This window comes from Zonotrichia albicollis, chromosome 12 (assembly GCF_047830755.1).
Source record: "Zonotrichia albicollis isolate bZonAlb1 chromosome 12, bZonAlb1.hap1, whole genome shotgun sequence".
Classification (NCBI taxonomy): domain Eukaryota; kingdom Metazoa; phylum Chordata; class Aves; order Passeriformes; family Passerellidae; genus Zonotrichia; species Zonotrichia albicollis.
The window spans coordinates 11,946,893-11,959,950 of NC_133830.1; the positions used below are offsets into that span (position 1 = coordinate 11,946,893).

The following is a 13,058-nucleotide window of genomic DNA, read 5'->3' on the forward strand; positions in this document are numbered from 1 at the left end:
TACACAGGAAAAAGACAGAATTAGCACTAGGACCTCAATTTTTAACTTACATATTTCACTAAAATTTTCAATAAAAGTAATTTTTTCCATAAACCCAGCAAAAAAAAAATTCATCCTAATGATATACTGTGCAATGACATGCTCTGCACACATAAGGACAGTGGTTTCTTTGAGTGGTTTTCCACCACTCCATCCATCCATCCATCCATCCATCCATCCATCCATCCATCCATCCATCCATCCATCCATCCATCCATCCATCCTACCAGAAGCACGAAGGCACAAAACCAGATGTGAAGTGCTCAACAAAGCTCTGGCACAGACATGCAAGCCCAGCTCAGCCTGTCAGACTCAGGCCAGGGGCACTGGCACAATGGAGGCTGTTGCTGTTGGGACCATGCAGGGTTGGTGGGGTGCTGGTGGTCTGGATGCAGCAGCCCATGTCACAGCTGCCCTTCCCAGCACATCACAGGGTTTTGATCAGAATTCAGCCTTTTGCATCCTGACTGCTTTCATGATTATTGCAAAACAATGACTGCTTTATGGGAAGAGAATGAAAAAAGCAAAATAATTTCTGCTCTGAGGAACAGTTCTTGCTTCGTTCCTTTCTTCCCAGTCACAGATGACCCTCACAGCTACAGAAATCTGACCAAGATTTCTGGTTGATGGGAAGTGAAGAGGGGCAGCCCCTGCCTGCACAGTACTCCATCACCTGCACAGGTGACTGAGATTAGGAGAGCTGTCCTGTCTGGGACCTGCCTGGCCATAAATGTGATATCCAGCTGTAGCAGCAACTGCAGGGCTGGGCATCAATGCTTGGTCTCATCTACTGATGAGAGAGTCCCTCTGTACTGCTCTGGGATCAGATTCTTCTTGGGGTCACATTTGACCTGACAAACTGTATTTCCTTTGAAATGAAGTTGGAAGACAGTTAAACAAATGTGAACCTGTGTTTCATCAGGAGACAGAGAAATAAAAACAAGCTAACCCATGAATCTGTACTTGCTGGAATAACATCTTGGTACTGTATATTATTACAAATGAACTAATGTATGCCTTGCAGAAATACCTTATATGCATATTTATATGGGTAGATATTTGTGTGGATGTATGTATATAGGCAGAAAGAGAGGGAGATTTCAATGCTATGCTCTCGGGCGGATACTTTTTTTTTTTATTTGTCCTGTATGACAAGGATCTTTCCATTCCATTCTTCCTTTACCCGCTAGACACAGATACAAGGAAAGAAGAACACAGTCATTGCTTTCTTGGTTACAACTTGTGTACAACTCTTTAAGCAGTTACACACAGCAATGGGTTTTTTTCACTATTTTAAAAATACTCTTCCTCTGTGGTAATTCACTGCAAGGCTGAATTTAAAAAGACCCTTGCTATTTGTTTTTTGGAGCATGCTAACAGCAGAGGGAAATGGCAGTTCTAACACTGGCTGTTTCATTGAGGACAAGTCTGTGGAAGCCTGGTTTTGCAGAAGCAGAAGGGTGTGGGGTGCGGCAGCGTGGGCCCTCGCTGACACCAGGGAACTGCGCATGATGGAGTGACTGACGAAGTCAGGTCTGTTTCAGGGTAATCAACTTAGCACAGTCTCATGTGATGATATGTTCTTGGATTCCTCCAAGTCATGGGCCATACATGAGAGATCCCAGCCATTTAGGACACTGTACATGCTCTCTGCTTGACACATTGTTCAGCAACAGATTGCTTTGATTTTAAGAGCACAAGGACTGGAATTACTCTCAGCTGTTAATCCAACATCTGCACACTTTGCTTAGAGCAGGAATCGGCCATGGCTGAGCATTCAGGCCAAGTCTTTGCAGGTAAAAGGACTTTTCTCTGCACCAGCAGGTCGTGCTTGTTATCGCCTCTCTGAGATTTCAGTGGCACTGCTAATACACAAGGAACAATAACTTTTATTCCCCACACTACAACTAACCCCACACAAGTGACTTTGAAGATGCATCATATCTCAGCAGAAATGTGTGGTGAAAACCCAGCAGGATGCCTCCATCATTTCCAAAGGTTTCTGTCAAAGCAGCAGCACACTGAAGGTTTGTACCCTGGGGCTGTCAAACATGTGAGTTGTCAGGGCAAAGGCTTGGAAAAAGAATAATTGGGCTATAGCACCCGGGTAGCTTTAGAAATTTATCAGGAGATTTTAAATATTTATAATTTTTTGGCACATAATAGCCTTATCCAAACACAGGACAGCATTGTGCATTAAAACAAAAGCCATGCATAACAAATGCCATAAAACAAATTGTAGCACATTCAAGCCAGCGTGCAGATGCTAATCCTCACATCCCCACAGGGCAGCTCATCCGCTAACCCAGCACCCAGCAGTAACACTAAAGATCCAGCAGCTGTGGCTCCCAGTAGTTAAAGGTTTGCCTTTTCCGAAGCCACAGGCACTGTTAGTCAAAGGGATTTCATGACTAAGTGACCATAAATGGCATTGCTGCGCAGTTGGCAGCACCCAGCCTGGCTCAGCATCACAGCCGGGTCCTCCCAGCCTCCTGTGTCAAAGGTTTCCAAACACACTGCACATTTTCTTCACACGTTACCTGTTTACTGGTTCTGAAAGACAATAGAAGTGTTTATTCTCAATTGATGAAGTCGTCATTAAACCTCTCCTTTTGTTACCATGATCTCTACGAAGTGAAGCCAAACCAAGCCGTTCAAGTCAAAGCATGAATCAAATGGATTGCATCACATGGATTGCATTTTCCTTATTCAGCAGCTCTATGGAAGGCAAAGAAGCTCTGCATTATACAGTTATTGGCTAGGACCTTTGATACAACTTGTTCTGAGTTTTTCCATCTTCTCTTTCCTCCTCTGTTATCCAAGGAAGACAGCAGTATGAGAGCCTGTAGCAGCAGTTCAGTCCAAATTGGACAGAGGGATGTCTTTAGGCAGAGAAATCTCTAGAAATATGCTGAAAAATAGAACTTGTTCTAGAATTTGCACTGAAATTTATATTTGGAAAGTCTATTCGGGCAACAGTTGCTTCTAGTAGCAGTTGTGTCTGGGGAAATTTTCATCTCTCTATGTCTGGAAGAACATGGTTTTACTTCTGCGCAGAGTTCTTGCTTTATTATATATGTGTATATATATGTCTTGCTGCATTATATTATGTATCCAGAAGCTAAAACTGGTGCCAAAAGCAGCATCCATCTGGCAAACACAGTGTTTTGCCAGAACTTGCAGTGCTGCTTTTGCCTTGGGTCCCAGGGAGACCCACAGCTGGAATTTAAAGGTCTGGTTTTGACACAGGCTGTAAACAGCCCAAGAGCAAGCCTGCTTGTGCTTTTTGCTATCCTGAAATCAGAGGAGAAAACTAAACTGAAATCCATCTAGCACTTACTGGAAGAGCAAGGACAGGGCATTCCCTGGGAGTGTCTCATGCAGGAATTCACCTAATTTATTTGTCCAAAATACCCTTGCTGCTTGTTCCCATGGAAATGTTAGGAAGTTCATATCTTTTTCTTGGTTCATCTATTTTTCTGACTGATAAACTGCTGCAGGGCATTTAATTTTACTTCTGTTTAGTGAAGTTGATTTTAAATGAAAAAACACATGCAGCCATATATAAGCATCTCTCTTTCCAAAATCCAAACAAAGCTGTGTTGGTACCTGAGGTCAATGCCTGGCAGTGCAATTGTCCCCAGGGCAGTGCCTGCTCTCAGCCAGAACCCATCCCTGCCCCCAGCACCAGGAATGCAGCAATGGTTGCACTGTGGGTGTCCGTGTGAAACATAGCTTACCCAAATAAATGTGACTTGACATATCAAACATGAGGTTGAAAAATAATTTGAAATAGCAGCTCATTTTTAAAATAACTCAGGATCTGATTTCATGACCTGGGAAGTCAGATCCTATACAAACCCACACAATGCTCCAGTGTGCAGCTAATCAGGGCTTCCTGCCCCTAGCAGATACCGCAGGCACGGGCCTCATTAGACATTTTCTCTGCTTACTTCCAACCTTACTTACTGCTTGTGTTTGCACTCAGGGTAACCAGAGTTCTCTTCCTAAGATGATACACCCATTTTTCTCAGGGTTTGAATTTCTGTGCTTTTACTCTGTGAGTTGGAGTTTGCAGGAGTGACAGTGTAAAGTTGGAATTAAGCATCTCACGTCTGCCAGAGCTCATGGACTGCACAGAATTCCAAGTGTTTCCCAGTTCCTCTTCAGGAGCTGTTGTAACCTGAGATACAGATGAACAGTTTTGTTTGACTTCAGAGGAGCGGCCAAGCTCCTCCTTGGGACAGCTGGATGTAGCATAGGAAGGAACGCTTTCCAGGGGAACAGTGTATATTTTTTAAACAAACCAAAACTCTTCTGCGTGACATAAACAAAATTGTTGACCTATGTCCAGCCAAAGGGGGAGTTTGTTTGGCTCTCCTGGCACACACCCCAGGATGCAGCAGTGGGGTGAGAATGCCAGTGCACAGAGTGAGTGAAAACACAAAATCCCAGCTATTTCAGAGGAAAGGCATGACACTGTGGTGCTCACTTCTACCAACCCCACTTCAGTGTTCTCATGATGGCGAATAATCAACCCCAAAAGCACTTTTAAGTGGATTTGCTTTCTGCAAAAGGCTGAAGTCATGCTCCTTTCTCTTTTTTAAACATTCTTACAAAAATATTCCCAGACAGAAGTCTTGCGTAAAAGAAGCTTTAAGTCTACTGACTCATTTGAAAGCTGCTTTATTAGCCCCTCCATGGGCTGATAAGCCTTGCCTGGTGCATAAGGACACAAGGGCTGTACATTGTTCTGCTGCTCAGCTCAGTGCAATGCTGGGAGCCTGGGCTTGATCCAGCCAAGCAATTAGAGAATTTAACTTCCTCCATAAATACTTGTACGTGTGAGGCCATGTGTTTGGGGGCATTCCTCTACTTGAAAGGAATCTTAGGTTTTAAACATGTTGCAGAACCAGAAGGAATGGCAGAGGCCTCTGAGGACAGCATCACATTGATTTGGGTGAGAATTAGGAATAATAAAAAACAGAAGAAAAGCACTTGGACCTGGCCAGCACTTACCAGCCTCAAGCCACCCTTCCCCCTGCATAGCTGTTAGTCAGTTCTGCTATTAGTGAGTATATTGCAGCACAACAATGTTCTGCAGCTGAGCTCTGCCCAGCAACACCCTCGAAGAGGAAAGGCGGGTGTGCGGGTGCAAGAAGCACCAGCAGGGGGAAAAAGGCAGGGTGTGGCCGCTGTCCCGGAACAAATGGAAAACACCACCCCAGGGTGCCAGGAGGAAGGTGGTGGTTTCAAAAACCCTGACCTGTGTGTACCCTGCATGAACCAGGGGGCTGGGTGTCTGGGGACAACTCAGCAAGGGTTTGTCCAAAGAAACTGGAGTTCTCAGATGGGACAAAACAGGGCAGGAAGAAAGCTGAATAGGTCACCCACCCCATGGCACAGTCAGTGCCTTTCCAATTCCTAGCATCTTCTTTGGCTGTTTACTTTCCCTAAAAATTGTGAGATTCCCCTGGGGGGATCCTCACTCTGCTCTTGCTCAACCTTTGGCTTATAGGGCAAAACCTACAATTCTCAGGTTCCTGCTTTTCTCAAAATTATGATTCCTGGATTTTGTAAAAAAAAAAAGGACTAAAAGGTATACTAATGGGAGACAGTGGCATTAGAAAGGTGTTACTGGTGGAGCTAGCTGGGCAGCTGGCACCTCTTGCTCCTTGTGTGCCTGGCAGTCCTGATATTGAAAACGAGCCCAGTCACAAGCTATCTAATTGAAAAGGACCAAAAAGTAAAAATAGACCCTTTTCAATCAAGGAACTGTGTATTTCAAAGGGCAATTCAGCCACTGCAACAGCTGGTGCTGCATTTCACATCAGCCATCTGGTGTGGCACTCCAAGCATGGAACTTTGTAAGTATTGTGACTTCCCTACCAGCTAAAACACCAACCAAGAGCCTGGTATGACACAGAAGGGGAAAACCAGAGCCCTGGCAAGCCCAGTCCTACTAATCAGAGTGAGCAAGAGCCAAATGTAAAAGGGGAACAGTGTTGGGGCATTGTTTGAGAACCTTTTCCGAGGGTGGTCACTGTGCCTAGTTCCAGCCGCCTCATTGCTGCAATAGTGGTTGTAGAGAAGGGGGAGGGAAGAGTGAGTTACACAGAGAGCTGCCCCAGGTAAGTAGTGTTATCTTTACAGCCCTGGTGATAACATGGTTTGCAGCAGGATGGGGGTGATCTGATCCAGCTGGGGCCAGTTGTGCTATGTGGAAGCCCCACAGGGGCATGGCAGTGAGGATGTCACCAGTGCAGGGCTGCAGGAGCTCTGCAAAGCTCTGGGTTATCACCACTGCCCTCTCAGAGGCACTGGATGTTTGCACAGGCACAGCATGGTGGCCGCCCAGGTGCCTCTGGGGGCCCTTGTTTGCTTTTGGCTTCTCTGAGGCTCAAGTCTGGGCATCAGCAGCTCCCTTAGGAACCAGAAATGGCCCCCAGATTGCAAGATGCAGCAGGAGGACCAGGTGCACCTACAATAAATCTCCTTCTGTTCTCTGCACAGACGTTGTCTTCTGGATATGTGTTCTCTTTGTTGAACTTTGTATGTAAAACTCTTCCTCTGTTCTGCATGGACTTTAGTTCTTTTGGCATGGCTATGGCTAGCTGGCAAGCAGCTGGTATGACTGTGTCCTAAAGCATGGGGCTGAGCAGGGTACACGCCAGCACACCTGTGTTATCTCAGTCTCTCTGGGAGCAGTAGGTGGGAAGACTCCACAGTGGAAGACTTCAATCATGTGGGAAAATCACCAGTGTGGCTGTTAATACACTGGTACTGCTGGTGCTCAGCTGGCACAGGTGCCCTGACACAGCCACAGCCCAGGGCCTGGGAGCTCCATACAGACGGATGCGCCATTCCCTGTTCTGTGGCAGGCTGGTTTGGCCCCACAGAGTCCTTCCTCCTGTTCCCTCGCCAGCCTTGGCAGTGGTGTGCTGAGTTTTCTGCTGTTCTCACAGCAACTGCAAATTTTCCTTTTGCAAAGCAGAAATCCTCTCCCAGGTTCCTTGACAGCAGCAAAGTTCCAGTAGCGAAGTGGCAGAGGGTGATGAAGCAGCTGCAAACCGATCAAGTACAACTGGAGAACGCCTTCCCTGTCTGAGGAGGGGCAGACTGGCTTCCCTTCCCGGCAGATCCAGCCACTCTGACAGCTCTCAGGAGCATGGATGAAGTGGGCAGGGGGTGCCTGGGAGCCTAGCCTGGCTCCATGCCCGCGGCTCTGTGCCCGCGGCCCCATGCCCGCGCTCCGTGCCCCCTCAGGCCGAGACGCCCCCACACAGCCCTTGGCGCTGCTGCCCCCTGCCGGCCCACAGAGCCCCGCGTGGCTTGGCCCTCACGGCGGCGCCGCCGCTCCCGGCGCCGGACAAGCCCCAGCGAAAAGCCCTATTGGTTTCATTTGATAAAAATCCCTACCAAAAAACCCCGCAGCGGTGAAATCAGAGAGCCATAGAATCGCTTATGCTGGAAAATCCCTCTAAGATACCAAGTCCAACCATTAACTCAGCACTGCCAGGCTACCCCTAACTCACATCCCTCAGTGCCACAACTACATGGCTTTTAAACACTCCCAGGGATGGTGATTCGACCACTGACCCAGACAGCCCATTCCGGTGCTTGACAGTGCTTTAGATGAAGAAATTTTCCTTAATATCCAATCTAAACCTGCCCAGGTGTAACTTGAGGCTGCTTCCTCTCTTGTCCTGTCACTTGTTACACCTGGGAGAAGAGACTGACCCCACCTGGCTACAATCTTCTTTCAGGTGCTGTAGAGCCATAAGCTCCCCCTGAGCCTCCTTTTCTCCAGGCCAAACACCCCAGCCAGTTCCAAGGAGGTTTGTCCTCCAGCCCCTTCCCCAGCTCCCTTGCCCTTCTCTGGACACACTCCAGCCCCTCGATGTCTTTGCGTAATGAGAGGCCCAAAACTGAACCCAGGATTTGAGCTGTGGCCTCAGCAGTGCCCAGTACAGGGGGACAATCACTGCCCTGGTCCTGCTGGCCACACTGTCACTGATACTGCCAGGCTGCCGCTGGCCTTCTTGGCCACCTGAGTTCACCTGGGCTCATGCTCAGATGCTGTCAACCAACATCCCCAGATCCTTTTCCAATGGGCAACTTTCCAGCCACTCTGCCCCAAAATCACACAAAGCCTGCAGAGCCGATGGGTTCATTTGCACTCCCCAGGCCTTGAGAACCTCAGTGATGGGGTGGGAGCAGGGAAGGGGCTGTGCTGCCCCTGCTGCGGCCTGGGAGTATCTTCTCATGCCGCAGGAATGTGATTATGTCATGGCGAGTCCCCCACACGCCCCACTGCTGCCTCCCAGCCCGCTGCCGGCTGACAGCTCTGGGAAGCATCGTTACTGCTGAAATGGAGGCATAAATTTCTGCTGGCAGGGCTCCTGGCTGTAAAAACTTGTAAGCCGTAACAACCTCTCACTGCGACAAAGTTACTCCGACATTTCCCATGGTCCTGGTCCCATCCCTCAGAGCTGGGGGCAGGAAGAGGGGGAAAAGGCTTTTAAAACTTCTCATTTTCCTTATGTAGTTGAGTGTTACCGGGGGCGATATTTCTGCCTGTGCATGAATTCTTCCTGCTGACCTCATGGGGCATGACGCACCCACACGAGGGGAGAGCATGCCCAAGACAAGAGCGGCCGAAGTACACTCCTGCTGAGCTACTCTTTCTGAGGATTTGTATTTCTTTTTCCAGCCGAGGAGTTTTATTATTACAGAAAGAACATGAGATTTTTATGAGTGATTTTACAAATTAGTTTCTCAAATTGTTTGCAGCAGTGCAAGAAATCTTGCAGTCATTAAAGTTCATAGAAAGTATCAAATGCTCCATCACCGCAAAGCTCTTCCTTGTGCAACAGAAACAAAGCAAAGTCGCCCCTGGCGTGTTTAGACGTCTGACTCAGAAATGCTGCTCATCACCTCTCCACCATAGAGTACAGCAACCCATCCTGCCCTCGTGCACATTGCTAGAATGAACCCGGAGTTGACCCAGTACAAACACAGCTACAAACATGATTTTAAAAACAAACAACTAATTATTTCCATTCACCTAATTTAATTTGGGCTCATGCAGAAATGCTGTTCATCCAATAGTCCAAAATATGTCACGTATTAGGAGCTAAAGAGTCCAACCCAATGAATGAGTCATCACCCAGTGGATGAAATCCCATATCTTCATGGCTGCTCATAAATAAGACAAGCTCAACTTTATAGTAAATCATAAGTAAACAATGAACTATATGAAAATCAGACTCAGCTGTGTTATAACTGCATGGGCACAGTGCCCACACAGAAATGAAAAGCGAATGTGATACCATCACTGTTTGGCTTTGGAGACTGAATTTGGGACTGAGACTCTGAAGAGGGGTTTTGATGCGTGTAGCAGGGCAGTCGGACATCCAGGCCTTTGAGGCCACTCCAGATGCCTGTTTGCAATAAATAACACATTATCCTGGCCATTAGCACTTCTGAACCTCAGATTCCAATGCGCAGATTTTCTTAAGTTATTGTCTGGTATCTTCTCGCAACAGCCCAAAATCTCTGGGCAGTGCTCTCGTGTTCTTGCAGTCTGTTCCTTCATCAGTGCTCTCTCCTAGAGAGAAATGAAGAGCAGCAAAAAGCTGTTCCTTCACCCTGAGTTGAGGATCAGTACATCCTCTGCATCCCTCATAACCATACCCTTGAGTGCTGGGCTGGATTCACAGAGCTGGCTGGACTTTTTGATTTAATAACTCTTTGAACCAGTGTGGTGAGAGAAGGCAGGAAGTAGCAGGAAGTATTGATCAACCTCTATCTTGTTATAAAATTAAGAGCATCTAAAACACAGTATTGAAGTAACTGGGAGCCTGACCACACTGCAGACAGCCCAGCAGAAGGGCCAGGCAAGAGGAGGTGTGTTGACTGCACTGAGAAAGATTCTGGCACATGGTCATGAAGGGACCCTTCTGCAAAATGCCCAGCTTTGCAGGGGCATTTACTCCAATAAAAAATATCTTTCTGCTCCTAAGAAAGAGAAGTGTTTTGCTATCTTGTCAAAGACTCTGGGAAATGTCTTATAATTTCCTATTTGTATTCAGGTTAATGCTGCCAGTGGGATACAAAGAAGATCACAGGAAGCAAATCCTTGAAATTTAGAGAAATACAGGGTGTAGTTGAATGTGCTAGAGGGTAGGCAAGGTTGACAATCTCAAAGGATATTCTTTTTTCATTATACTGACACTGCAGGCAATCATTAATGGCAGAGCTGCTATTGACTGAAGCAAGTGCTCCAGGGATAGGTGCCTGGCAGATGAGCCAGCTGTGAAGTCTTCCAGATCGGCATGGGCCTTGTGGTACACTCTGAAGTGAAGATCTCCTGCTGCTCCCTCACTGTAGCCCTCTCCTCTCAAATACAGCAGAGCAGCTCAGGCTGCCTTTCAGAGAGCACTGAGGCCAAGACAGTAGCTGTCTGGCTATAGGAAGGGAAGAGACCAAAGCAGCTTTTCCCTGAGAGAGCGAAGCTCCAGCATCTGCCAAAGTACACAAGGACACAGACCGCCTTGTGGCTGTCCCTGCAGAACAGGGGCAGGGGCAGATGAGGATATCCGTTCTGCAGTGATGTGTCCAGACACGGGGGAGGGCTTCGACATGTGTCACAAGAATGAAAGGCCAGAAGAGACCCAAGCCTGGTCACAGGCACTTGGCCCATCCCAAGGGATGCAGGGTCTCATGCTGGGGAGTGGGGCCTGGCTCCCTTCCTCCTTCCTGCCCCGACATGACTACATTTCTCTAAAAGGCTGAGAACGGTTGTGCCCTCTCAGGATTCCACAGATGATTTCCAAGTCCTCTCATGAGACTGCAAAGAGCTCCTCTGGCTCCCTGCCTTCCTGATGGTCCTTGACCCAAGTGGCTGTGGCAGTCAGAGCAGGCTGGGCAGTACCACAGCCTCAGCTCAGGCTTTTCCCAAAAAAGATGCTCTGACTGGGGAAGCTGTTTCATTTTCTCAACCCTTGGTACAGTTGTAACAGGCCAAAGCACGGATAATATCCAACCAGAGATGCAAGCCCACATCACTACTTCCTGTCCTAGCAGAGATCCTCTGTATATATTCTCTTTTTCCTCACATACTGGAAAATTATTGTACTTTAATACAGTTCTGTAAATGGATGAATAATTTCCACAAGGAAAGAATGTTAAACTTGCATTGGCACAACATTACTTCTAATCAAATGATCTTCATGATTCTCCAGAACAAGCAAAACTTCATATTTTCCATACGTAGCCATCTTTGTCACCCAAAGTACTTTGTATTCAATAAAAATACCAGCTTTCATTAAAGAAAAAAACCCTTTTGGTGCACAGTTTTTCTGGCATTGCACATCTCTGGTTCACTCACTCAACATGTTTAGAATTAAATCACAAAACCTTAACTTACCCTCTAATGATCTGTTTGTTTCCAGATTCATATTCCCACAATATGTTTGCTGACAGCAGTTGGGCTCTTTGACAAAAGTCAAGAAATTTTTCCCAACAATGTATATTTGCTTCATTCTGGTGAATTACAGGGGAAGGGTGCAGGCTGTACAAGCTGTCACCAGTAACGTGACTGTAAGACCAAGTGTAATTTATTTAGTACAAGCTAAATGTTTATACTAAGTGTTCTTTGTTCCGAACATTATCACTTCAACATTGAGCTTTTTATTAAGAGAGTTGTGAGAAAGGTTGAGCCCTGTTTTGAAAGGATTTTTAAATTTAGCATCACTATGACTTGGAGCCAAAACCCTGATGCATACGGTTCTCAGGAGAATGATGGCAAAAAGCTGCTTCCCTTGGTTTCAGGCTCTTCTAAACTGTTCTTTTTGACTTTGTAGTATGTGTTAGAACTGAATAAGAGCATACCAATTCTTGAAAGGATATGTTGTTTCAAAATAAATCCAAAATCTTACACTCCAAATAATGTTCAATGTGGTACTTTGATATAATTGTACCTTATCCATTTCTCCCTCTCTTAAAATAATCCCTTAAAATTCATATTGATTTCACAAAGCACTTTGACCTCAACAGAAACAGAACACACTGGGATGAAATCTGGTCCTACCAATATTCCTCAGCCTTTCTCACCTGCCCACTGATGGATGGCATCTGGAAAGTGTCCCCACCTTGGTGTCCACACACAGCTGCACTTCAGCCAACAATGACAAGCAGCTCTTTTTTAATAAACCAGTGACACCAGTTTATTAAACCAGTGATAAAGCAAAACTAAGTCTGTGATACCTGGAGAGCCCAGGATATGGTATCTTTAAAAAGTCAAGTGCAAGCTACTCTGTCAGAGGAGTCTTGGACTTTGTCAGCAGCATGAATAATCTCCTTCCATATAAACACACTGAAAACTGCAATTTGCCACTCAGAAAAGACAATGAGAAAGGGAGAGCAGCAGGGAGGATGATGACTGTGGCACAGGAAACCCACCTGTAGTGAAGGGCTTTGGGATCCTGATCTGCTGCTGAGAAGGTGAAGGCCAGATGTGGTCGTGAACTGCAGCACCTGCATGGAGAGAGCAATGTCAGAGGTGAGGGGTTTCCACTTCCCAGGGGAAGAGTGACTCATGGCAGAAAGCTGCAGCTAAGCAGCCACACAATATATGTTCAAACAGTAGTAATTTTACCTTGCAAACAGCTAACTGTACCCTTAACTATCTCTTAGAGTAGATCCTCCACCTCTCATATGGAAGGAAGAATCAATGTCAGATTTTTCTCTAAAACACATGTAATTTAAATGGGAGCAGTTGAAGGCAGTTGTCCCACCTCACATACTGTACTTTATCCTAGTTCCTGTTTTCTTGGGAGCAATTCATTGGTGATTCCAATTTTGACTCCTAGAAAGCATTAACATCTTTACTATTACTTCCATTTTTACAGCAACTAGAATTATCCTCGTTTGCTCATTGAAAAACATTTTAGACACAACAAATACAATACCGTTGCGTTTATCTGAAGAAAGGAAATCCTTTCTGCAGACTCCCC

General features: G+C 46.3%; 1 protein-coding gene across 3 annotated transcripts in view; it reads right to left on the reverse strand.

Moving 5' to 3' along the window:
* Positions 1 to 13,058, reverse strand: part of FLNB (filamin B) — an 88,462-nt gene that overhangs the window by 72,898 nt on the left and 2,506 nt on the right. For all 3 annotated transcript variants that reach the window (XM_074549815.1, XM_074549814.1, XM_074549813.1), the window contains exon 2: positions 12,505 to 12,579. The gene's annotated coding sequence lies outside the window, so the exon portion shown is untranslated. The remainder of the gene's footprint in view (positions 1 to 12,504; positions 12,580 to 13,058) is intronic.